Consider the following 27,467-nt stretch of genomic DNA (forward strand, 5'->3'; position numbering starts at 1 on the left):
GTTCGACATTTTTCTTTATTTATCAGATAACCCAAAGCGCCTATTTGTCAATACAGTTGTGGGAAGAGCGTTACAACACAATCATAAGAATACTTGAAGGGAGACAACGAAAAATATATTCACAGCAAATCCAAAGCAGCATAATATGATGCATACAAACAAAAGCATAAAACTACAGCTGTGCGGCAAACGATTCATTCTTCTAAACCGAAGAATGCAGAACAGTGAAAGTACACGAAATTAAACCTTCAAAACTTGGTATTAATCGATAAGGGCGGGCTAAGGTTAGGAACCAAGAAGCCCAAGCATGTACCCTTATGACGGTCAGTATCCTTGACAAGCTGGCCACATTTACCTGGTTATAGAGTAGGAATAGCACCCAGTAGGAGTAGAAAATCGTCACAGTACAGAAGCCAGAGGGGTGGAGACTCGATGGTACGATTAAGTAGCACAACAGTGGTAACGTGTGTGCAGAACGGCCGCTGAGCTCCATATCTTCGCCAGACGTCGTCTCCTAACGTAACGCTGTTCGTTCACGGTCGCCACCCTCTTTCGGGCAGTTCACTGCGTGTTAGGACTTTGAAGGAAAACCATGCATAAGCGTCAGAAAAGTGTGATGTGGCGGCTACACCCGAGAGTGCGCGGTAGTTTCATTGGCTAATTTGATCAACACAGAGAACGCGTGATGCCCCGCCCCTGCCTCGTTCAGCCAAGTGCAACAACCCAATGAAAACAAGACAGCTGACTTTTTAGAAATAAATTCGCACTTCCATTTTTGTTTAGCGGTTCCATCATGTACACATTATGTGAAACCCCATCATGTCAACAACTGCAGAACTGGCATTAAAGACAAAAAAAAACCGCAGCGGTGACCTAGTGGGTTAGCATCCGCCTCGCATGCGGGAGGTGCGGGGTTCGATCCCCATAGCCGCCGGGCACCCAACGGTGATACTGTGGGTACAGGCTTTCCACGGCCTGGTGCTCGGCTTATTCTGGGCGAAATGCTTGGGAAATGGGCCTTTGACTCGCTTTTAGCAAACCAAATATACCTTGTGCCATTGCACTATTTGGGCGCAGATGCCCTTGCGTCATAAAAATTCAGTATCTTCATTATCATGTAGCGTCTGCTTTGTTTTAATGGTACCAGATTTTATTTTACGGACACAAATGTATGTTCGGTCCTTTTTGTGTTATTTAGCCATCAATGGACTGCTCCGTCCAAAGCAATGACTCTTCACCGCATACGAATACATTATATCGCCGGGCAGAAAAGTTATTCACTACAAGAAACTAACCGTTGCCGAAAAATAAACGAAAACAGCGTTCTTAAAAAACCGCAGAACAAGTCGCGGAATGTGGCTATAAGGTCAGGTTATAAGGATCGAAAGACAACCGATGTTCGCGCAGAGACATTGGCAGCATCCGCTGCCCTTTTCCAATTGAGATACCCTTGCTACCTGTGTCGTTGCTTCTCCAGACAAGCCTTCAGTTCTTCGTCGGTTTCACCAACTCCACGAGCCCGCTTTCGTGAGTTCTCTCTAGCCAACGCGGCTTCGTGACGCTCTCTGTCGTAGGGATCGCTAGAAGCAGCCCGGCGCTTCTAATGCTCTGTGGAAGAGCACGTCCCGGAGACATGTTCTGGCTCCACGTCTGCGGTGCCAAGGCGGCGAGCGCTGGCCAAGGAGCAAGCGGTATGTCGCGTGGTATGACGTCACAGCCACATCTAAGGAGAGCCTTCAGTTAGGGTTCAAATTGAAGCGTCATTTGACCTTCGGCTTAGCTTGATGTAAGCGTAGATTTTCGCTTTAAACATACCAATCTCGGATAGGGGCAGGCACACTTCGAGAATTCGGACGACGGTGCGTTCGAGGTGCGTTCGTGTAAGAAAGCAATGCCACCTCGAAGCAAGCAATTGAACGGGAGAGAGTATCTCTCGTCGTAATGCATTGAGTTCGTGCTGTGAAATTCTCAGTTGCGTTCATAAAGTTTGACAAATGATTCGCCATCCGCCCTATTCGTACGCGGCTTTATTAACGATCCGGTGAAAACATTTGCAGGAACTAATCGAGTAGAGCTGAAAATTGAACGGCGACACCACTCTCGGCGTCTTCTTCACTGCGGATGGAGCCGGTTTCTGAACTTCGCTACACCAAGTCTTCGTAGGCAGCGCGCAAGTCTGCAGCAATTAGACTAGAAAGGCGTGCTAAGCTAGCTGCAAAATATAATCGATGCTTTATACATCTCGACTCATTAAACGGCACCAAAAGAGTGGCAGCGGTTTGTTAACTAGGAACTGCATAGTCATCCTGAGGCTGTGGATTAGCTCAGTTAATCCAGGATATGAAAAACGAAAACTGTCGGCGTTCAGTTTGTTCATAGGCTTTGGCGTTGAAAGCGTTCTAGACTCTCATAATTTTGAAGAAAGGAGGAACGCATAACTGGCTCCCTTGGTCAGTGGACGCCTCAATCGTGATTTGAGGTACGTGGAGGTAGTGAAAGAGGAATATGGTGGTGGTAATAATAATAAAAATAAACGGTTTTGGGGGAAAGGAATTGGCGCAATATCTGTCTCATATTTCATTGCACACCAGAACAGCGCAGAAAGGGAAAGGCATAAGTTGACAGTGAAAGAAGAAAGAGGTGCCGTAGTGGAGGTCTTCGGAATAATTTCGAACAGCTCGGGATATTTAATACCCACCGCTGTGGCTAAGTGGTTAGAGCGCTCGACTACTGATCCGGAGAGTATTTTCAAGGTTTCTTACAGATTCGTCGTTTCACTGCATTTAGCAACGGGGTACAATTTGTAAAAGGTTTTAGGCGGCTGCGTTTTTATAGAGGCAAAACGCTAAGGCGCCCGTATGCTGTGCGATGTCAATTTACGGTATAGATCCCCACGTGGTTGAAAGTATTCCGGAGTCCACCACTACGGTACCTCTCATTCTTTCTTTTTTCACCCCCTCCTTTATCCCTTCCATTACAATGCGGTTCAGGTGTCCTACGATATATGAGAAAAATATTAATAATAATATTATTGGTTTTGGGGGAACGGAAATGGCGCAGTATATGTCTCATATATCGGCAGACACCTGAACCGCGCCGTAGGGGAAGGGATAAAGAAGAGAGTGAAGGAAGAAAGGAAGAGAGAGGTGCTGTAGTGGAGGGCTCCGGAATAATTTCGACCACCTGAGGATCTTTAATGTGCACTGACACGGCACAGCACACGGACGCCTTAGCGTTTTGCCTCCATGAAAACGCAGCCGCCGCGGTCGGATTCGAACCTGGGAACTCCGGATCAGTAGTCGAGCGCGCGAACCACTGAGCCACCGCGGCGGGTCTGTGGTGGTGGTGAAAACTTTTATTTGGTGGAAAAAATTTTTCAAGCCACAACCAGACAGACAAAAAGACACACTGCTTTATTTCTGCAATTTTTAGACCAACCAGCCGTGGTGTGTCAGTGGTTAGGGCGCTCGACTACTGATCCGGAGTTCGCGGGTGCGAACCCGACCGCGGTGGCTGCGTTTTTATGGAGGCAAAACGCGAATTCTCCGGTGTGCTTTTCAATTTCAGAGCACGTTAAACCTCTCTAGGTGGTAGAAATTATACCGTAGCCCTCCACTATGGCACCTTTGTTTTCCTTCATTCTTTCCATCCCTCCTTAATTTATTCCCTTACGGCGCGGTTCAGGTGTCCATCAATATATGAGACAGATATTGCGCTATTTACCTTCCCCCAACACGAATTAATATTATTTAGACCCTGTTGGGTCCCTGGGCCACTGCGCGCTCCCGCATTGCATCATGTAGGTCACATCGGGACATGATGTCGGCAGCCCGAGCCACCACAGCAAGCAGCGATGTCGGGTCAGCAGACGTGAGTGGGACCTCCCAGTCCTCCCAGTTCGAGGTGGCGTGCTTTTTTAGCAGGGGAGGGTCAGCACGGCAGCCGAAACGCATGTGGGAGAGTATGGCTTGAGTGTCGCCGCATAGGAAGCATTCAGGGGACGTGCCACAATATTGGGATAACAGCTGAGGGGATGACAGAGAGCGGGTCTGGAGGCGTCTGAAGAGGATCTCTTGGGAGAGGCCCTGCTACATGGTCAGCGTCCTTATTCTGGGACACCGCATGACAAGACCCCGTCTTGCGCCCGTTTCACCAGAGTCCCTTGGGACTCAAGGAGGTTTCAATCGGACAACCAGGGGCGCGACGTGTGGCACTTCGGCTCCGTGGAATGACCATCCTTTAGGACGGAAAACGACATTGGACTGCTGAAAAAGTGTTGTGTGTGTGCCGCAGACGTGGTAAAGATCCTGTGAATACGATTACCAAGACAGTAAGCGAAGCTTGTAGGATTTTATTGCGTCTTGTGTATTCTACCACGCCGAAAGCCACAATCAGCCAAAAGTTAGGCCTAATGCTGATGCGGCCTGAGCGGTGGCCGAGGACCACCCACGTCAGGTCCTAGAGACTGTGGCGTCACCATCACGATGGCAGTGAGCGTTTAGGGTACGGATGTCGATCTGGCAGAACATCACAGCGTGGACTTAGTGACGAAAGTATCGGAGCATGTCACAGAGGTTCAGGAGCGCCAACAACGAGAACGCCCAGATGGCACCGTAAACAAGTTCAGCGGTGGAGTAGGGAAAGCCGGTAGGGAGACGCCGGTCGGATACAGTGGAAATAAGTTAAGACGTCTGCTGGTGCCTCTCGTATAAAGCGGCGGGAAGAAAGCTGGCGGAGCCGTGGGTGGCGTCGCACCTGACGCGTCCTCCGAACGCGGATCACAAGATTATTATCAGGCCCAAAGAAGGACTGACCCTAACCAAGCTCTCGATGCCAGTGATTTACGGAGTAATAAGGATGGCGGCTTGTACTCCGTGGCGGAAAAGTCAATGGGACCACAGGATCGTCGTGGACGACAAGCAGGGAGCATTGATATACAGCACGCCCAACGAGGACGATGCCAAAAAAATGTTGGGACTGAAGTCCATTAAGCTTGACAAGAAGAAGTACGAGGTGTCGACTTACATGGCAGCACCTGAAAGCTGTGGCAAGGACGTGGTACGCGGTCTCGATCTGAGGCTGTCTAAGAAAGAATTGGAATTGGCTTTCTCACCCCCGCAGAATCCTCTCATTCTTGGCGCGCAGGATGGGCGACTCTAACTCGGTGATCATCACTGTTGGTCTCGACTATGTGCAGAAATGGATGATCTGTTTCGGGGCGCCAATGAAGTGCTTTCTATACAAGAAGAGATATGAAGTATGCTACATGTTTGTTGTGGTGTGGTGACGTGTTAGACAGCCCGCATGCAGAGTGCAAAGAATGTGGGGCAACCTCCCCGACGAAGGCCCACGAGTGTGTGCCGACACTGCCGAGGTGCCAACTGTATGGCAAGGATCACATCACCGGAGATAAGAGCTGCAAGGCACTCTTCCGAAGACCATATATAGTCAAAAAGCGACAGAGGGAAATGAAGCTGGAATACGAAGCGAGAAAGAATGAATAGCGTCGCAAGGCTGACGCAGAAAAACAACGCCGCAGCTGGAAAAGCTTGTTTAGAGACCGTTCGAGGAGTGAATCGGGGCATCGCAGCAAGTCGAGACGGCGCTCAGAATCTTTACCTCGACTTCCATCACTGGGAAAAGATAAACCTACACCGAAGGAACCACAGGAGCATAGTGGTGCGACGCAGACGAAGAGAAAGTCTACTGGACCAAAGGTGGGTTGGGTAAATAAGGTCTCCCAGGATGCTAATTCCGAAATTATTTATGCTCTTAAAGAGCAAAACGAGATTTTACAAGAGCAAATTGCAGAATTACGAAAACATCTGGGTTGAATTTGAAGGTGATCCGGAAGTCGCTGATAGACATCTCGTGGGTTTAAGGAAAAAAAAGGATAGGCGGAGCGGATTGTTGATGTTGGAGGCCAGGCCGGTTGCCGGATACGCTCTGTGTTGAGCGAGCGAGGTCTCGATCCCATCTTCATCAGAGCCGCTGGCGATGCCAACGCCGCTACAGGTGCCCCCCCTAGCGGGATGCGCGATAAAAGACAATATAAAAACGGTATAAACGGTATCTACCAATTTTATTCAGGCGGTTGAAGTTCGGGTCAGAGTTAGTGAAGGCCGTCGTACGGGAGAAACAAGCTCGGGTGCTTGAGCCTGGCTGCTTCGCAAAGGGTGAGAGGAGCCAAAAGAAGATGAGGATGACGCAAAAGAAAGGCTTGAAAAGTCGTCGAGGAACGGGAGATGAGGTAGGCGTGCTTCATCGTAAGGCCTACTGGTTGGCCGGGAGAGCACCCTCCAGAAGCTGTCCGGGAAAGGCCAATACAGAAAACGCTGCCCCGTGGGGATGTACAGCAGACATGAGATGTGTGATGGCCCACGCGGTGTAGGCAAATGTATGGCAAGAAAACCACAGCCGTAGAAGGGGATGCCTCGGCCGCTGGCGACGGTGAAACGACGCCGCGCGCCATTGGGCTTGCGATCTGCTCCGTGGGGCTCGGGCTGCCGTGTAGGGAAGTGGTCGAAGCGGGCGACGGTGTGCACCGAATGTTTGCAAAAGTGAGCCCACTGTGGGGTTGGGGCTGCTTGCTGGGAACTGAGGGCACAAGTATGTCACGTAGGGGTTGGAGTTGGAAGGAAGTAATAGTGCCGAGTACATTGGCGGTGTTGGATGGGGCATGCTGTAATGCGTCGAAAGCATGACACCTTCGATGGCTGTGTTGTCTGTCGCGAAGGTACAGTCACTTTTGAAGGCGCCAGGCTGGCAGGGATACGAGCCTTACGGTACAGGTGGCGTGTGATGAGCGACAAATTTCGGGTTGGGCTTGCTTCGCGCCCCGCGATAAGAAGAGTTGGGCTCACTCTGGTTAGGCTAGAGGTAGCAAGCAAGCATGCGACCAGAAACGAGTTGGGGCCCGGGTCGAGAGAGGGTCTTCTGGTGATAGTCCAAGCGCCACAGCTGGCAAGCAGGGATGGGCAGGAGGCGCCCTGGGATGGGATATCGCAGGTGGATGGCCGTCCGTAGAAGCCGCTGGAGCAAACTTAGGAGAGCCCGCGGTGTAGTACGAGGCAGCTGGTTGAGAAGGTTGGCAAGAGACCAACGCGTGCATGCGTGGCACTTGCCGTACCGTGGGTAAGGGCACATTCAGTTGCGACGATAGTGGGCAGAGCGGTGCGGGGAGCGGCTCTGGTGTGGTAGTGTTAGCTGGCAGAGGGAAATTCGAAACAGTTCGGTGAGGGAATGTGGCCAGGGGGGGTGCATGGAGTGGCGCCGCAGCTTCTCAATCGGGAACTGGAGAGCAGGAAGGCGGCGGGAGCGTCGTTGCGTGCGTCGAAGCTGTCGTCCGGAGTCACAAGATGAGGAAAGTGATCCACATTCATTAGAGGTCCCGGTAGCCCCGGCTGGTGAGCCGGCGTAGTGGGCTGTCGATGTTGCTGGCCAGACCGCTTGCAGAATGCGTTCTCTGTTGCGCGAGCGAGGCCGCCCTCCCATCAGCATCTTCGTCAGCGCCCCTGGCGATGCCAGCGCCGCTATAAAAGATCAGCGAGAGAAAAGGTGACAGGAATCTCAGAAAAAAATTTGCAGCAATCAACAAAGACATTGAACTGCATGCATTGGAACTCACCAAGCAAAATTGGGTAATAATTGTGTAAAAAATGGATAGGAATATTGGCAGCGCCGGAATATGGAAACTGCTCCAACATCTATTAGCTCCAGAGAAAACAATACCGGAGGCTCGACAGAAGCTTCAATAGCTGGTGCGTAAATATGCAGGTCCGAAAAAGGAACTTTAGCCGAGGTTAAGGATCGCTACTTTAGCTGTTCTGGAGTTTTTGAGTAGGCGGTCTAGGTAAACCCGGTATTGGACAGTCCCATCACTGTCGGGGAAGCGAGGGCTGAACTCAACAGCCTTAGAACCAAAACGGCAGCAGGGTCGGAGAGAATCAACAACAGCTTGCTCATTAATCGTGACAACGGTTCCATTCGGAATCTTAGAACCTGTATGCAAGAATGCTGGGACAAGGGAGAGATACCGCAATCGTAGAAAGTTGCGAACCTGGTCATCATTGCGAAGCCAGAGAAGAAGCTCAGCTTTGAGAATGTCAGACCCATTTCCACCACATCTTGGGTTGAAAAATTGATGAAGCAGATAATTCAATCTACAACTGAATAGAGTCATGGAAGATCAAAATAATTATCCTGATAACGGCGTCTCTCATTGCCTGAGTCGCTTTGGGAGGTTAAACTCCCACAAACATTTTATTCTGATACATTAATAGGCTTCAGATCAAACCAATCGGCATGCGATGCCATTCTACAGCTTAAGGAGCTGGTAATCGATAAATATACTGTTTATTCTAAGGTCATTGTGGCACTGGACGTCTTCGAAGCTTTTGATGGTGTCAAAAATGTAGCCATACTTGAGAACCTTAGCACGCTAAAAGTTGGAGTCACGGCATATAACTACGTCAGGGACATTCAAGTCGGACTGTTACCATCAGCCTGGGTGGACACTCACTCTAAAACATTAGATTGGGGAATAGAGGGATGCCGCAAAGGTCCGTAATCTCTCCGACCCTGTTAAATGTAGCGAAGATTCGGCTCGCAGGGCAGCTGAATGAAATAACAAATTTGCATCACACCATATACGCGGATGATTTCACGCTGTGGGTACACAAGGGTAGCGATGGACAGATTGAAAGCAAACTTCAGAGAGCCATAGGTGTATTAGAGAAATATCTCGAGCCGATTGAGTTAAAATGCAAGGCAGAAAAATAAGGGGTCTCTTTTTGTTTCATGCCAAAAAAGGAAAAGAAATAGTCCCCAATGAAAAAGCTGTGTTATTGCCTTGCGAGTTAGTGGCAATTGCATTCCGGTGGTAGAGAGTATTCTAGTACTAGGACCGCGCATGCAAAGAAATTGGTAAAAACACAGAAACTATCATAAGACTTGAAGCGAGTACCAGCCAGACGTGCCGGCTACTCAATTCGCATTTCTAACAAGCATGTGGGGAAGAAGGAGGCCAATCTTTTGAGATTGGTTCAGGCTTTCGTCATAAGCCGAGTGTTATATGTTGCCCATCTCGAACTGGCCAAAGCAGAAAAGGACAAAATTGAAATCATAACCATAAAAGGGACCAAAACCCCACTTGGTCTTCCTCTGAACACTTCGATGATAGAACGTCTAAACCTAGGTGTCTCCAACAATCTGAGTGAGCTCAAGGAAGCCTCCGCGCTGTCATAGCATCAAAGGCTTTTAAGAACCAAAACTGGGAGGAAAATTATGGAGCGTCTGGAGTTCGGACCCTAGGAGTGTTCAAAGCGGACAGATAACGTATCTAGAGCTACCAGGGATAGACTCAAAATTCCACCGCTGTCAAAGAACATGTATCCGGTATTTCACCAAGGTAGATGCAAAGATAGGGCTGTGGCCCTAATGGGCAAATTTCAAGGTAGATTAGATGTGCTCTACACGGACGCTTTCGAATACGATCCCAAGGCAGCACAAACAGCGGTAGTGGTTTGTGAGAGTGGAGACCCAGTCTCGTGCTGCACCGTTAAAAACACAAGTGCAACAGATGCAGAAGGAGTTTCCATTTCTATAGCAGTAATACAAAACGGTACAAGGGTGATAGTGAGTGACTCTTGGGCAGCCATTAAGAACTATGATATGGGCAGAATCTGTGCTGAAGAAGCCAAAATTCCGAGAGAAAGGCATGTACCATCAGAGCTAATCTCAAGGATCTGGTCCCCGGATCATCAGGGCCTGTTTGGGAACAAGAAGCTGAACGCGACCGCCCGATGGCTCACTTTGCAGTCGATCGCCGAAGACGCGCCGCCTGCACACGAGGAACACCTCCCATCGGTTGACGAACTCACAACATTCCATGAAATAATTTTTCAGTATAAGCTTGGTCGTAAGAACTATTCAGCAGCAGATAAACAGCTCAGTAGGAAAGAGGAAATCATGTGGAGGAAATTGCAAACTACGGTGATTCCAAACCGTCAACTGTACAGTAAATGGCATCCAGAAGTCTCTAATCCTATAGAAGCTTGGGCAAGTTGGTGTGACATGCTTTTTCAGCGGCGCAGGAGACAAAGGACGTGACAAGTGCACAGATCAGCGCCGTGTCTGTGCACTTGTCATGTCCTTTGTCCCCTGCGCTGCTAAGAAACCATCTTTATTCCTAGATGTACGCACTGCAATAGCATTGCAGATCTATTCCACATGGTCTCGAGCTGCGCTTTCTATAACGACCCTGATATAAATGTACAATCCTGGCAGATCTTATTGCTCCACCCCGAAGCAGAAGAACAATGCAAGGTCAACAGTCCCGCCCTGACCGCCGCCGACTAACAAAGGATTCCGGCCGACGGTTTGGAGAATGAACGACGGTTTAGGCTATAGCCTTCTCCCCCTTCACTTTACACGGGTGCAAATTAAAGTTCATTCTCTCTCACTCTTGGGACTCAAGCGAGGAGCAGTTGAGGGGGTTAGTCTCCCGGGTCTCCAGGGAAGAGGTAGGGGAAGGGGGAGCTGGGAAGTTTCACTACATGCCCACACCATGTCGAAGATATCACATGTCTCCCCACAGTGCGGCCATCGCCCATCCGTGCTGGGATCGTAATGTTTGATGATTGCAGGACAGAATAGAGTACCTGCTTGAAGGCGCATTAAAGTTCGCTCCTTCGTCTAACTTAGCCCATCTTAGGAAGCCGGGAAAAGAAGGTGGTTGTCGATATAATCCGTTATGATACCCCTGAACACAGCAGTGACTGGTTTGTCTCCGAGGCAGAAGAGCTAAGATGAGGAGCCCGGTAAGGAAACTCTCGGTCAGCCGCGTCACGGGTATCATTATCTCGTAAACCCTGAGGCCAGGAGCCAAATGATTCTTTTCGGTGTTCGATCAGCGGCAGTCCGTGTTAAATACATGCGACTAAGTGGTAGATCTCGCCTGCTAAGTAATGATCACAAGCTTTTCGGGAGTCCGTGATGATGATTCTCGAATTGGCGTGGGCGGCAGAAAGCACTATCGCTACTTCCTCCGCTCGCATTGAATTCTGGTCTCGAAAGGAGAATCCTTCAACGTTCATTTCCTCGTAAAAGACAGTGGCCGAGTAAAATACCGTGAGTGATGGCCCTGCTACATCTAGATAGTATACACCAGGTCGGCATCGTGCTGTCTCTCAATTTTTCTCAATTTTTTGTTTAAAGCAGACAAAGAAAGGATATAAAAAGTTTCAAGGGCACAATCACGAGGAAGGGTCAAAGTTCTTAGAAAATTTGGTTGCCGTGATTGTGATTGGCATTGTCATAAGGAACAGGAGCTTTAGTTCTCTTTTGACTGTAAACTTGAGGTGGTGTAGAAACTGACTGACCTGGACGCACCTGTAGCCATGTGTTTGGAACTTCGATTATGCAGACGTCTTCTTGGGCACAACTTTTTCTGTCATCAGAAGAATAATCGAACTTCTTCTATGCATAAATATTGGCAGCATATCTATACGAAACCGATCCACGGCTTTATATTAGATTTTTTATTATATCAAAACAGCAACCTTGCAAGGTTCGTGGAAAGAATCCTGTGCAAGCTGAAGCTTAAGGCGGCATCTTATCCTGAGGGGCAGCAGGAAGGGGCACGAAGGAAGGTCGTGTACATCCAGTATACGCACGGTGTCTCACATCGTCTGAAGAAGATCGCTGCGCGGCGGAATATGCAGGTGGTGTTCTCCGCCGAACATAAAGTTGAGAAAGTACGCGCTGCTGTGCTCAAGAAGCTGAATCCGGGCTCTCTTAGAAAATATAATCGGCAGTGCTCAGTTGCACACGCAGAAAAGTTCATAAACTGGAAAAAAGGCGTCATGTATTGGGCACCTTTCTCTTGTGGAAAGGTATATTAGGGCCAGGTGGACAGGTGCATAAACATCACACTGAAAGAGCACGAGAATTCCCTCTAGATGAAAAATACTCAGTGGGCACTTTGTCAACCTGAAGGTCGGCGAGGGGAAAGCCTTTAGCGCGGTGTTGGTGCTTGTGTTACTAACTCATGTGTGGTTAAGATGTTCATTATGTACACTACTGTTTGTGAATCCTAAATGCTGCAGACTCTGGAGGGTGTTTGGGAGGCATCCGTCTCATTCGATGCCTTCCCGCAAACACTCTCCAGCGTCCTACACGAGGAGAAATACATAAGCATTGGCAGCAAGCTGCGTTGTAGAGCACGATCGGCTGCTGATCGGAAAGATGTTTGTTCGAACCTGATCTTGCACAAAGATTTTTTTTTGTTATCGAATTGAAGAGCGTAATGGGCTGAACGATCGTATGGTGTCCCTTCTGTTGTTGTGATTTCCGGTTGGCGGTACAGCGGACGAACATGACCTCGACCGGGAGTATGAGCCATAAAAGGCTTTCGCCTTTAAAACCCCTTCTTCCAACCTAGTGCAGCATTGCAGTTATTGCAAAGATCAAAATGAGAACCGTTGCCGGCCTTATATTCATAACAAATAGATCCATTACTACATCAGCAACTAGTTAGGCAGGGAAATCTTCGAAGCTTATTGCATCGCTAAGAACACGGACACGAATGTGGCGATACCATCCGTGGCTTTACAGGAAAATGAAATAGCCTTACACGATAAGAGGCCTCCATCCGCAGTGCAGTCTTCAATGCGTTTATTTTTTTTGTTTGGATTCGCTGGTTTTCCATCTTATATATTTCACATGTTTTTCCAATAAAATTTAGTTGCTACTCAGTGCCCGTGTCATCTTCTCTATCCTAGGTCCGTTGTCCGTTTTACGCCGGTCCACCATCTGAACTACTAGCCTTTTTATTGCTCTTTGTTGAGGAGGTCTCGGTTCTTGATAAGTCTTGGTTATTGGACATCGGGTTCACCGAGTAGCACATGAGTTGTTAAAGGTGCACCCCATGAAAGTGATTTGTGCAAGTGCTCTAAGCCATTTAGCACCATAGAACTGTGATTTATAAATTGTGTTTTTTTCTCAATATGAAAACCAGTTGGGAGGTAACGCTCGCCTTTGTCGTCTTCTAATTTTTTTCTTTCATCTCATTAACGCTGTAGCGCCCACAGCAAACTCTTGCCACGTTTCCCAGGTATCCGTACTTCTTAACATGAAGATTGGAAGCAAGTTCAGCTAACTCCTACTTTCGTCACTGCGCACAAAGTTCTATGCAGTTTGTTTTCTGAAACCTAGCTTTACACTCAGGATGAATCCATTTATCTTGATGGTTATAAGTACAATGGTTTGGCGAGGCTTCATGGAATAGGCGGCGGTCTTGCAATTTATGTGAAAGACTGCTACACGCCTACTGTAATTGAAGTTTTCGATCAAAACTCCCAATTTTGAGTGCCTTTCTATATCCTTCTCGCGCGTTTTTATTGTTGGAATGTACCGACCACCCATGGTTGATAAGCAGACTTTTTTCAATTTTTCGAGTGCCTGTTTGACTATCTAGCTTCACTTAAACTTCCTTTTATACTTTTTGGGATGTCAATACAAAATCCTATGGCTACAGATTCCAATGCATGCGAATTTAAGGGTATCTTGTCAAGGCATGGAAACAGGGGTGCATGAGACTGCACTGAGAGCGCTACATTAGAGTTTTAACCAAGTTAATATGTTTTTTTTATTATTTAAGCCGAAAAAACAAAAAAAATGGTTTGTGGTTAAGCATTGCTAAACATAAAATAAGTGCGAAGACACGGCTTTTTGCAGACAGACAGACAGAAAAACTTTATTCAGCAAGTGAGTTTTAGACCCACCTGGGTCCCTGGGCCACTGCGCGGTCCCGCACTGCATCAACTATGTCATGCCGGGACATGACGTCGGCAGCCCGACTCACCGCAGCAAGCTGCGATGTCGGGTCTGCAGACATAAGCAGGACCTCCCAGTCCTCCCAGCTCGATATGGCGTGCTGTCCCCGCGGGGGAGGGTCATCAGGGCAGCCGAAAAAGATATGGGAGAGTGTGGCGTGGGGGTCACCACATAGGGAGCATGCAGGGGATGTGCCGCAATAGTGGGATAAAAGCTGAGGGGATGACAGAGAGCGGGTCTCGAGGCGTCTGAAGAGGATCTGTTGGGAGTGCGTAAGAGAGGCGTGGGGAGCAGGGTAAGTCCGACGGTCGAAACGGGGTACTTGCGTGAGCTTCGCAAAGGTGTGCGCCCGCTCCTTCGAGAATCCTGGATCGAGACTGTCCTGAGCCCGGCAAATCACACCTAGGGCCAATTTATCGGCAGCCTCGTTTCCAGGGTTCCCATAGTGAGCCGGCACCCACTGAAGCTTTACCCTGCGCGGTAAATTTTGGGTAGGGGTGTTCAACAATTGCCAGGCAGGGGTGTGAATCCTGCCCCTGGCAAAGTTGGACAGAGCCGTTTTGGAGTCGCTGAAGAAGTATTGGGCGTCCGAATGTGCAAGGGCTAGGGCAATGGCGGTCTCCTCTGCCTCCTCAGGCGTAGAGCCCGAGGGAAGACGGTGAGTAGGGGTGAGGTAGGGTGGGATTGTGGGCAACTGCTACCGCTTCATGCTCTGTACATGCGGCATCTACCCCAAACGGCATCGTGGGCTTGCCCATAGTACTTATGGCTTTTTGCAGCCGCGCCATGTACCTGAAAACGCCGCTTAGGTGTCCACAGACCCAGGAGACAGTTATGCACCTTCCCTTTCCTCAAAATTAACGAAGTCTAAACCTTCCTGGCCGCGGCGGCCACGTTTCGATTGATTCGAAACGAAAAGGCCCCGTCTGCTGTGCGATGTCATTACACATTTAAGATCCCCAGGCACAATTCTTGAAGAGCTTGTGTATCAATTAATATAGAAGGTTGTCATACAGACATCAGTATAAGCAGTAGGTATTCAGTATAGAGGTAGATTGCTCAGGAATTCAGTCTTGGTTACAATATTTTATACAAACCGCTGAAAATTTGTCATGCGGATTTACTGAAATAAAGCTGGCGCGATGACTGGTTATTGTGTTCGTATGGTGACCAGGAAAATGAAGGTTCTATGCCGGTCTCGGCGTTCGTATTTTAATAGAGGAGAAATGCTAGAGGCCCGTGTTCTATACAATAACAGCGCACGGTAAAAAAATTAATGTGGATTAGCTCAAATGTGGATTAGCAGGATATGCAAAGCGAAAGCGAGATTGAGGTCCGCCTTAACACACGGAACCGGTTGTGCGCCTTTCCTTTCGTAAAAATTAACGGCCTTTGCAAAGTTGTCAACGCCAAGAAACTGTGTGTACGCGGTCGTTTCACTTGTTTTGATTGGTTTTTGAGGAAAGGAAATGGCTCAGTAACAGTATCACATATCTCGGTTGACACCCGAACCACACCGTAAAGGAAGGAGTGAAGGAGGAAGGAAATTAAGAAATCGAGAAAGGCGCAGCGCTGCGCAGCGGCGGTATACCAATGGCTCGGTGCTACCAGTGGCGCATGCGCAGTAGTGACTAGGGAGTGAGAGACAGAGAGAAACGAAAGGTCAGGCGACGGAGTCGGCGGCGGCCACCTGCGCCGCGCGGGACGTCACTCGTACTCCGACTTACCCCGGCTCGCGCGAAGCGCGGTAGTATTAGTAATAACTTTAATCATAGAAATATATGGGTGGGTCTCGGTGTAGAGACACTCTTCACATCTTTTGATGTGGTCTGTGGCTCTTGTGGCAGGGTTGGAGCCCATAGTCCAGTGCCCCACTGAGTCTTGCCGCCAGGTAGGCTTTCCGGACAAGTCCTGCCTGGACCGCCGGATCCTCGCTGGAAAGCATCCCCTCCCAATGCACCGCACTCGGGATTCTGTTTATTGCAGCCGCATTTGTCCTCTTTTCACAATACGTTATATGAATTATTGTGGCTTTGTCCTCGCACCACGGGCATTTGCTGCTATTTAGCCCTGGGTGGATCTTGCTTAGTATGTTTAGATTCGGGAAAGTTCCCGTTTGTAGTTGTCTCCAATAGACCGCTTCCTGCTGGTGGAGATTTTTGTGACGTGGGGGATAACTAATCCTGAGCCCCTTATAGTAATTCAGAATTTCTGAGTATGCTAAGGGCACTGGTTCCGCGTCAGGCTGCTCGAGGCTGGCTTGGATGGAGGCTCGGTTTGTAAGTTCTCGAGCATTCCTATCCGCCTAGGCATTCCCAGCGATGCTTGTGTGTCCCGGTATCCACATTATTATGTGTTGCAATTGTTTTTCCTTCGGCGGTAATTTGACTGTCTTTGAGGAGCTAAGGGAGGCCCATCTCCTAGCTTAGCTCCAGAGGCTAAAAAAGACCAAAACAGGGACCGAGCTGCTCAAAAGATGCGGCTACGAGCGTGCACTGTCGGAGATATAAGGATGAAAACAAATACCCGATTACTGCGGCAAACTATAAGGGTAGCACCAATTCCCAAAATATGAATCCGAAACTGCACAAAGCGCGACGAGAGGCTAGGGCACAGTATATGCGACAAAACCTAGCCAACAAAGAAAACATTACGTACACGGATGCGGCTGCATACGGAAGAACTATACAACAAAAGAGAAATGGAGGGGTTGCAACGGCAATTAATCATGAGCTCAAAGAAATAGCCAGCGCAACTATCAGGGATGGCACGATTGAGCAGGCCGAAGAGGTTGTCATTGCCCTAGCGGCGGCAGAGGGCTACCGTGCTCGAAGGTTCCTAATAATTATAACAGACTCGCAAACAGCGTGCAGAAACTACATGAATGGCAAAATAGGGGGGACAACGAAGCGCGGTGTTCGCTTTGCCTTGAACCCGCTCTCAAAAAGTCATGCCCTCACAAAATGCGGGACAGTTTTTATAACCAATTGGCTAGGCTTTTTGCAGCCGGGTTCCCCCGTTCGCTTGTGACTGCGGTGGTTGAATGTCTCCTAAACAAGACAAAGAATGGTACTGGTAGAGCTAGGCCAGAGGTCCCTCGAGAAGAGGTAAGACCAGTGGTGGTGCCATGCGTGCATCGTGTGGCCCATAATTTGAAAAAAGTTGCCAGCCGCCATGCTGTACGGCTCGCCTGTTCGGCACCGAGAAAGCTTGGTGGCCTGTGCTCCCGTACTGATAAAGAGAACAGCAAGGAACGAGGCTGCGGAACAAAGCACAGGAGACCGTTCGTAAAATGTGCTGAAGGGGTGGTCTACGAAATCCCCTGTCTTGCGGGCACTCCTACATAGGCCAGACTGGCAGGTGCCTGAATGAGCGAACGAGGGAACATGAGAGAAACGTAGAGCAGAAAAAGGAAGGCACACATCTAACTAAGTACATTAATAAGTGCCCGTCCCGCAATTGTGAGCCTTGCTTCACTGATGTGCGCATTCTGGGCAAAAGCTGGAATACTAATGCTAGGGAGTTGATAGAAGCGTTTTTTATCAAAAAGAAAGGCGACCAGTGCGTAAGTGACACATCGATAGTAATGTACGACTGTGAAAAGAAATTCCTGGAGCGCGCCTTATCAAGTCGCATTTGAGCTTTAGGTGACTCATCTGCACATGTGACGACAAGCTATTTAAGTACGTTTCACGCATGCAATAAAATCAGTTGGAAGTTGGCGCTTCGTCCTGTCACCTACCCTATGTGTCTAGTCCCTTTTTTGCGCCTAAAAACTATTTAATTATGAACCAGTTGGGGCCCAGCTTTTCCTCCGTGACGTCACGCGCCGGCGCAGCGCCCCTAGCGGGAGGAGCGGGAGTCAGGTGGTGGCTGCGGCCGCGCGCGACCGCGCGAGTTGGGGCCCAGCTTTTCCTCCGGCTGTCGTGACGTCACGACACGTGGTTTGGTGGCTGCCCGGCCGCTCCCAAGGGCTGAACTGAGTGATTGCAATATGCAACGCATAAAAGGCAAGCTATTCAGACTTTGGGTTTGATTAGAAGAATTGCCCCTAAAACTGGTGGAGCGGGCTCGTTCGTTGCACGGCAATTCGTGAGGGCAGTTCTGCAGCCGCGTATTGTTTATCAAGCACAGTTTCAACATCTTGCAATAGCCCAATGCGATCGCCTTGAAGCCGTAAACCGAGAGGCTATGAGGACCATTACGTGCCTTCCACGCATCACGCCGGTCATAGCTTTACAGGAGAATGCGCCGCTCAATACTATTGATGAGCTGGTGCAGCAGCACCGTGAAGCGCGCAGCCTTAAGGCCAGTCAATCGCACTCCACGCAGGCACTGAGGACTTATGCAACATCACACCCCATTCTTCAGCCGCCAACGCCAGTTCTTCCCCCATGGAAGATTGTACAGCTACGCGACAAGCCAACAGATAATCGCCGGCCAATATCTGCTCATTTGGCATCATTACTTCGCCAGAAATTTGAGGAACAAGATACTTGCCTGCCTGAAGGTTCCATTGCTGTCTACGTAGACGCAAACATAGAAGACTGCAAAGCAAGAACAGCTATCTACTGCCCGTGCAGACCTGCCCTGAATCAAACCTCTTGGTTTCAGCTTACGGAACCCCCTTCGTCCTTTTGTGCTGCGCTCGTTGCAGTTCAAGAAGCACTCTGCTCTGTGGCCGACTTAACTATGCTCCCTGCGGCCCGCGTTGTCATCCGCACTGACGCCCTTCAAGTTGTCCGGTTGCTACGACGTGTTAGCAGCTGTCTCACGATATGTCAGGACATCCACCGGTTCGCGGCACGCATCCCGCAGCCAGTACGTATTGAGTGAGTCCCACGGGATCTGCTGACCTATCAAATATAGGCAGATTTAGCGACCCGCCTTGCGAATAAAACTCAACACCGCCTCGGCTCCTTCATTTGGACAATTTTACCCTCCTTTCATCAAGAAAGGAACTCCTCCGGCGCCGCACACGTGCTCTCATCCCTCCGTGTGCGGTAACCCTCCCCCGTGGTCGTACCCGTCCAGAGGAGGTTGCGCTTAGGAGGATCCGGGTCGGGGTTGCCCTCACACCAGCCATCACTCGAAAGTGGCCTCAGTACCGAGAATTGTTCCCTCGGCCAGGGTGTCCGTTATGTAAACACGAGGACATTGAGGCCGACATTCATCACTTACTGTGGAACTGCCCAGCTCTCAAGCCTACAAGGATCCGGCACCTGATAATAGGAGGTCTTTCATCAAGCAACCGCTCTTCATACATTGCCTGTACGCAGGGACCGTACCATCGTTCTCTACTGGACTTCATCAAATCAGCTAACCTTTTTCCATTCATTTAAATCATTCATCACACCTTCACCCATCATTGATGCCCTGGGACAATAAATTGCGCTTTCAAAAAAAACTATGTGTCTGCCGAGGTGCAATTCTTGTGGAATGCCCAGTCTTTATTTGATCACACCTGGTCGGTACCGGTGGCAATATTTTTTGCAGTTCATACACAATTACTGGAAAAACGGCAGACTGTGCAAGAACCAAGGAAGCTGCAATTCCATTTATGATGACACGCACGGAAGCCCGGTATATTTTAACACTCTAAAAACTGAAATTTTAAATTTTGCGCGAGGCCCAGTCAATATCCGTGATCTTTAGATACCGGGATCTTCGTCACTCTACAAGCTTACCAAGTGGGCTAATATGGGTGCCTGCGCACTGTGGAAATTCCTGAAACGAGGCCACCAACCTTCTAGTCCGAGCTTCTTTGAAGCGGGCACAGGTGGCCACTGACGGGGGACTCACGAAGGGCTCCTTCCACTCATTCAGCGAGCTGAAGCAGGCCTATTGAGCCTTTCGCCACCTCCACTTTCCGCCGCACCCCCTGTATTTAACACTTTCCTCTCATCCTCTCTCTTTCACCACCACTGCCTGCGCCCTAGCCCCAGAACCGTTCGCCACTTCCCTCCACACCTTGTACATCTCCCCGGCGGACCCTTCCCCGCTGTGCCTAGAGCACCTCAACATCTGGGAGGACTGGAAGAGCCTCCTGGGCTCGGAGGAGCCGGTCATGCAGAGAAATGCCCTCCACGCGATAGACTCTCCTCGGCGGCCACACAACCGAAAATGTCTGCCTACTATAAACCGTCAGCTTATGAGCCAAGCACTGGTGTAGCAGGTTAAACATATTTCCAAGCATTTCTCCGACCACAAAGCCACCTTCATGATAAAGAGTAGGAAGAAGAGTGTTGCTTTATTTCCCTCAATATATTGCAAACTAAAAATGCCTACAGAGGTGAGCTCAAATTTGGCCTTAAGGACCACTGTAATCGTCCTTAAAATTCTTCCGTAAAGTTAACAAACAAGGCGAATCAGGCATCGGTCCTTTCTACATATCATCAAAGCATCATATTTTACAAAGTCAGCCGCATGAAATTGTCACCGCTTTACCGTACCTTGTCGCCATTACCAGCGCCCATAGCGACAATAAAAGACGGTATGCTTTATTTCACCCTACCGTCTCTAATGCTTTCACCCCAGCTTCCCTCCTCTTTGTAACACCTGTGGCGTGCCCAGATCTACACTTTTGCACTACCTTTAGGAATTACCTTCGCCACAGGCAGCTTTACGGACCGGTCAGCCTGTAGGCCAGAAATGGCTGGTTTAGCGGGCATTACGTGAAAAACAAGCCTGTGGACTCCTGAACCAGTAGGGAGACACTCTGGAAGATTTCATTTTTTTGTCATTTAATAAAATTTTTTTCGTTGATTATTCGTTTCATACTATGACACTAGGGTTCTACTGATTGTGAGCGTAACTTTGATCCACAATAAAATAGGATACCAGAACAAATCCCTGTTATAACCACTTGCTGCATATTATGTTTTAGTATGCTATCTCTGATTGAGCGCGCACGTTAATCGTCGCTTAGATGGTGTTAGAATTAAGTTACTAAAAATATGCAAAACAGAAACCATTTCAACTTGCGTGTATGCCACTGTACTCAAAGCGCTACATTTGAGTTTTAAACAAGTAGTTACTTTATTATTATTAGAGCCTAAAAAGAATAAAAATGCTTGGTGTGTTTGCATTGCTAAATAGAAATAGGTGCCCGCCGCAGTGGTTCAGAGGTTATAGTGCTCCTGTATACACTGACCCTAAATACGCGGGTTCGATCTCTGCTGCTGTGGTCTAATTTCGGTGAAGGCGATATTCTAGAGGCCCATTTTCTGTGCGATGTCAGTGCAGCATAAAGAATCCCAAGTCATCGAAATTTCCGGCGGCCCTCACTACTACGTCCCTCATAGCCCTAGGAGGAATGTTTAATTGGTTCTTGGGTTGTTACGAAATGGCACAGTATCTGTCTCACATCTCGGCGGACACCTTAACAGCGCCATAAAAGAGGAGATATGGAGGGACTGAGAGAAGAAAAGAAAAAAAGGGATGCCTTGTGGAGGGAAAAATAATAATAATTGGTTTTTTGGGGGAAAGGAAATGGCGCAGTATGTGTCTCATATATCGTTGGACACCTGAACCGCGCCGTAAGGGAAGGGATAAAGGAGGGAGTGAAAGAAGAAAGGAAGAGATAGGTGCCGTAGTGGAGGGCTCCGGAATAATTTCGACCACCTGGGGATCTTTATCGTACACTGACATCGCCCGCCGCGGTCGGGTTCGAACCCGGAGAAAAATAATTCTTAATAATTTTTTGTGGGGGAAAAGAAATGGCGCCATATCTGTCTCATATATCGTTGAACACCTGAACCGCGCCATAAAGGAAGGGATAAAGAAGGATGTGAAAGAAGAAAGGAAGAAAGAGGTGCCGTACTGGGGGCCTCCAGAATAATTTCGACCACCTGAGGATCTTTAAAGTGCACAGACATGTACAGTACACGGGCGCCCTAGCGTTTTGCCTCCATAAAAACGCAGCCGCCGCGGTCGGGTTCAAACGCGCGAACTCCGGATCAGTAGCCGAGCGCCCTAACCACTGACTCACCGCGCGGGTGAGAGAAAAATTAAAATTAGTTTTTGCGGAAAGTAAATAGCACAGTATCTGTCTCACATATCAGAGGACAGCCGAATTGCGCCATAACGGAAGAGATAAAGGATGGAGTGAAAGAAGAAAGAAAGAAATAGGTGCCATAGTGGAGGGCTCCGGAAGAATTTCGACCACCTAGTTATCTTTAATGTGCATTGACATCGCGCACCACATTGGCGCCTTTGCTTTTTCCCTTCATCGAAACGCGCCCGCCGGGTTTAGTTCCAACCCGGATACTCCGGCTCACTAAGCTCAGGCTTTTCCCCATTTTCCTACAAAGACGTGGACGTGGTCTACGTGGATGCCGCTGAGTATGGTAAGAACACGATGACCGTCGCGGTCGTCAATAATGAACAACTCCTCAAAATAAGTGCCTCCATAATCTCGGGTAACCCAGAGACTGAAGAGGAAGCTGCCATAGCACTGGCTTGTGTAGGCACAAAAGCGAGATGCATCATCAGTGACTCCAAAGTTGCCATACTAAATTTCAGCAGAGGCCGGGTCTCCCCTCTAACGAATACAATTCTAAGCCGTCATGTAATCGACCGGAAAATTACGCTAGTCTGGACACCAGCACATGCATCCCTGCCTGGTAATGAGACGGCCCACGAGTTCGCCCGAGGCTTTTCTTTTCGGGCGGACCCGAGCGAGGTGGTCTTTACAGACAGGGATCGCATGGTGACCTACAGAGAAATTACACAACACTATCGTTTGCAATGAGCTAGACTTCCTCCAGCGGATAGATCCTTGTCCAGATACCAAGCCATTAACTGGCGCCGGTTACAAACTTACACATTTCCAAACCCGGCCCTCTGGAGTCTTATGTACCCAGGACAATTTTCAGAAAAATGCGCGAACTGCGAACTTAGGGCCACCTTGGACCACATACTATGGGAATGTCCTCATGCTCCCCGGGAGGGACGAGGTATTAACACAAAAGATCAATGGGAGACGTTACTACTGAGCTCCGACCCGGCGACTCAGTTACAACTCGTCCGACTGGCCGAAGCCGCCGCCGAGGGTCAAGACCTTTGGCCGTCGTCTAGGCGGGTAGCCCTCTAGCTACCCTCTTTCTGTTGGATAGTAAAAGTTTTTCTATCCTATCCTATCCCCATTTCGATGCTTTTGATCGTTAAACCACTATAATCCAAACCAAAGTAGGGCGACTTGCACCGCCCCCACCGACCTGGAAACGCCACTGAGGTGTCCACTGATCCAGGAGCTAGTTACGCGTCTTCACTTTTCTCAAAACCAACAAAATAAAAACATTCTCTGCTGTGGCGCGGAATTCTGTGGGATCTGTTACAGTGACGCGCGCCTGTTGTTTGTCTTTCCTCTCGCATCTTTGAGCTCTCCTCCATCTGCTGTCACCACTTCATGTACTTTTGAGTGCGCTTTCAGACACCCTTAGAGCCTGTGGGGGTAGCGGTCTCGGTCAATACGGAGATGCCCTCGACTCAGCGTGGCAAGCTCATTCGGAGACCAGCTACCAAGTGACAAGGGGGTTGGTCGTTTGGTGCCCAGCTTTCGCCGATCGCAAGCCAGAGAATGGATCGCAGCCAAAGGTTCACAAAATAAAAAAATGTTTATACAGCTAAGAGACGATACAGAGGTTTTCAAAATCACTCGTACGAGCACATACAAAGTGATTTACAAATACAATGCAACACCTGCAAAGTAACCATCGAGAGTGATTACCGTAAAACAAAATCTTTGCACCTAAAGTGCGCAAATACAGAGAGACAAACAATAAAAACACAGTTTGTTCACCGGGCACTGCGACAGTCTGACAACCTGAAGAGCTCGACTAGGCCGTCCCGCAGGATGGCGCACGTTGCCTCGCTGGTCCTTGGCTGGTCGAGTGGTGTTCTCCTGGAGCGGGCGCGCTTCTCGGAAGATTGAAGGGTGCCTCGGGCTAACAGACAGCGGTTTAAGTCCCTCTATTATAGGAGCAGTCTGCGTCTGTTGGTTCTTCGCGACAAGGCGCGCACATACACGCAGCTTCAACTGCACAAACTCCTCCCTCTTGCGCCGGGCGCGCGATCCCGTTGGTCGAGCACGGAAACCACCTTCTAGAACAATCTAGGTCATTCGCGGCACGCTGAGTCCTCGGTGCAGGAGCGAAGAGAGGGTATAATCTTTGCGCGCTCAAGGTTAACCCCTTTCCGTCGACACCGAGCAAAAACTTCTCCGACATTCGAGAAAAATCGAGGCTGCGCGTGCCTATGTTTATTTTGGGGCCCCGCCGGTGTGCTGAGTAAAAATCCCACGCACGGTTTACGAGCTTTCCGGGGGTTCTTCTCCGCTTTTTTTTCTTTTACTTTACCTCGCGCGGGCGCGATTGCTTAGCCGCAACCCCGGTTTTTTTTTCGAAAATGCGCCGTGATTTGTGACATCTTCACAGGTAGAAATTGTTTAAAAATTTTAAACTCCTTTTTGGGGAAAGGAATTCGCGCACTATCTGTCTAACATCTCGGCGGACACTCAAGCCGCGCCGTAACGAAAGCTCAAAGGAGGGATAGAAAGAAGAAAGGAAGAAATAAGTGCCATATTGGCGGGCTCCGGAATAATTTCGGCCCCCTGGGGATATTTAGCGTGGTGAAGGGGGAATAATTTTGACCACCTTAAGATCTTAACGTGCACTGAGGGGCTTCCTGGCCCTAATAATAAGAATAATAATAATATTAATTGGTTTTTGGGAAAGGAAATGGCGCAGAATCTGTCTCATATATCGGCGGACACCTGGACCGCATCGTAAGAGAAGAGATAAAAGAGAGAGTGAAAGAGGAAATGGAGAAAGGGGTGCCGCAGTGGAGGGCTCCGGAATCATTTCGACCACCTGGGGATCTTTAACGTGCACTGACATTCGCACATCACACGGGCGCCTTAGCGTTTTGCCTCCATAAAAACGCAGCCGCCGCGGTCGGGTTCTAGGGAGCTCCCATTTTGGAGCTCTGACCAATGTGACGAGGGCTCTTTGTCACCAGATGTATCTATTGCTAAACCATCGTCGTCGTTTCGGATGACGCGGTTGTTGCTACGCGCGTCTTGACTTTCACTCTTTACTCTCACATTTGTTTCAGTTCCCCTACTGTCTTCATTTGGAAGTGATTGTAACTCTTCTTGAGTCGGTGGGAAGGCCCATGTAGTTTCCTTTTCAATCTTCCTTAAGTCGCAACAACAACGACGTGCACTGAGTTAGCCCAGCACACAGCCGCCGCAGCGTTTCGCCTCCATCGAAACCAGGCCGCCGAGGTCGGGCTCGAGCCTGGGTACTGCGGATCATTAGCCGAGCGCCCCATCCAATCAGCCACCGCTGCGGATGGCAGCGGTGGTAGTGTTCTGTGCTCTATGAGTGCACGTTAAGTATCCCCAGGTGGTAGAATTTATGCGGCAGCCCTCCACCACGGCACCTCTTTCTACCTTAACTTTTTCACTCCCTCCTTTTCCCCTTCAATACGTCGCAGTTCAGTCGTCTGCGGAGATGTGACACACACTGCGCCATTTCCTTTCCCCCAAAATCAAATTCAATTTCCAACAAGTTTCTGCCATATGCACAAAATCAGGCTGCTGTAGACAACTGCTGAAAGAGCGCTCTCAAGAGACTCGGATACCACGAGCAGATGCTGGAAATGAGGACAGAAATGATACCCGGCGATATTCGCAAATCCCTGAAGGTAGCGCCAAGACCAAGGAACATGGACCCCAACCTCCACCGAGAGAAAAAAGAAGCGAGGGCGGAATGTCGACAGAAAATGTGCGCTCCTCACGACATGACTGTGTACGCAGACGCGTATTCAAGAGGAGGAGACACTAAACTTGAAGTGGCCACGGTGGTCGATTTCTCTCTACGCTAAACGGCCAGCGCGTCTAAACGAGGCTGCACGTTAGGAGAGGCGCAGGAAGATGCCGTTGCTCAAGCGGTGGCGGAGGGCTATAGAGCCGGACGGTCGCTAACAATACTCACGGACTCTCAAAAGGCCTGTCGAAATTACATGAATGGCAAGATAGGTCAAGTAGACAGTTACCAGGCGGCGCCCTTCCCCTTTCCCAGCCTACCCCCCCAGCGCAACCGCTCCTTCCCCCCTCATCCCAAATAACCTCTTCAGCAAGATACGTCATCACGCGCTCCGTGTAATCCTGGAAGCATGCGACAGAATTCACAGCCACGACGAAAACGACCAGACCACACAGAATTTTGTCGGTACCGCGACACACGGGGGTGGCAGGGAAGAAAGAGGCCGACAGGATATCTCAAGGATACACTACTTTCGTAGCATCCTACGAGACCGCGCAGCGCAACTCGTGCCAGCACCAAAGGAATAGTAGGCCATACTACAAAACTATAGAGGCAGAACAATTCGGTATCCCCCCGCCGCACAAATCTTTCAACAGAGCCGAAGCTGTCACCTAGAGGCAATTAGGAACAGGTTATTACCCAGAACTACACATACTAAACAAAATGCCCCCTACGATATACGCGCAAAAATGTCCCTGGTGCTACGAAAAAGCCACTTTATATCACATCATATGTGCCTGTCAAAACCTACACGTTGTTCCCAGACGCAAAATCTGAGTGAGCAGCAATGGGAGACAAGGCTGCCCTGCGACCGCTGTGAAAACCAACAAGGTCTGGTACAGCGACCTCAAAGGCCGGCAGCGGCCAACGGAGCCTTGGTCTGAGGGCAACGGACCTTTGATGAAATAGAGACTAGCTCGACGTTCAAGATTATTATAGATACAACCAACGAGAACGCACCTCTGAAGATACCGAAAAACCGCAGACTACAAATCGATTTTGGCGAAATGCTAAGGCGCCCGTGTGGTGTGCGATGTCAGTGAACCTTAAAGATTCCCATGCGGTCGAAGTTATTTTTACCCGCCGCGGTGGCTCAGTGATTAGGGCGCTCGGCTACTGATCAGGAGTTCCTGGGTTCGAACCCGACCGCGGCGGCTGCGTTTTTATGGAGAAAAACGCTAATGCGCCCTTGTGCTGTGCGTTGTCAGTGCACGTTAAAGGTCCTCAGGTGGTCGAAATTATTCCGGATCCCTCCACTACGGCACCTCTCACTTCCTTTCTTCTTTAACTCTCTCTTTTATTCCTTCCCTTACGGCGCGGTTCAGTTGTCCAACGATATAAGAGAGGTACTGCGCCATTGCCTTTCCCAAAGAAAAACCAATTATATAATTAAAAATTTTTCTGCAGTCCTCCACTACGGCATCTCTTCGTTTTTTTTCCATCCCTCCATTATCCCTTCCTTTACGGAGTGTTTTGCGTGTCCGGCGATGTGTGAGACATTTGCTGCGCCATTTTCTTTCCCCAAAAAGCAATTTATTTACAATAAAGTTTTCTCCTCCTCCTCAATCCAACCTTCCTAGGATAGATGGATGGGTGAAAATAACTTTTATTAGATAAAAGCATCTTCCAGTATGGTTCCTAGTAGTCCAGGAGTCCACGGGCTTGTGCTTCACATAAATCCCAATCCACCAGCCATTACTGGTCGGCTGGCTGAGCGGTGTTTACAGACCATTCCCAGGATCTCAGGAACAATTGGTATTCGGGATAGGATTTACTGCCTGTGGGGAAGGAGATTCTCGA

The sequence above is a fragment of the Amblyomma americanum genome, chromosome 5 (assembly GCF_052857255.1).
Source record: "Amblyomma americanum isolate KBUSLIRL-KWMA chromosome 5, ASM5285725v1, whole genome shotgun sequence".
NCBI classification, from domain to species: domain Eukaryota; kingdom Metazoa; phylum Arthropoda; class Arachnida; order Ixodida; family Ixodidae; genus Amblyomma; species Amblyomma americanum.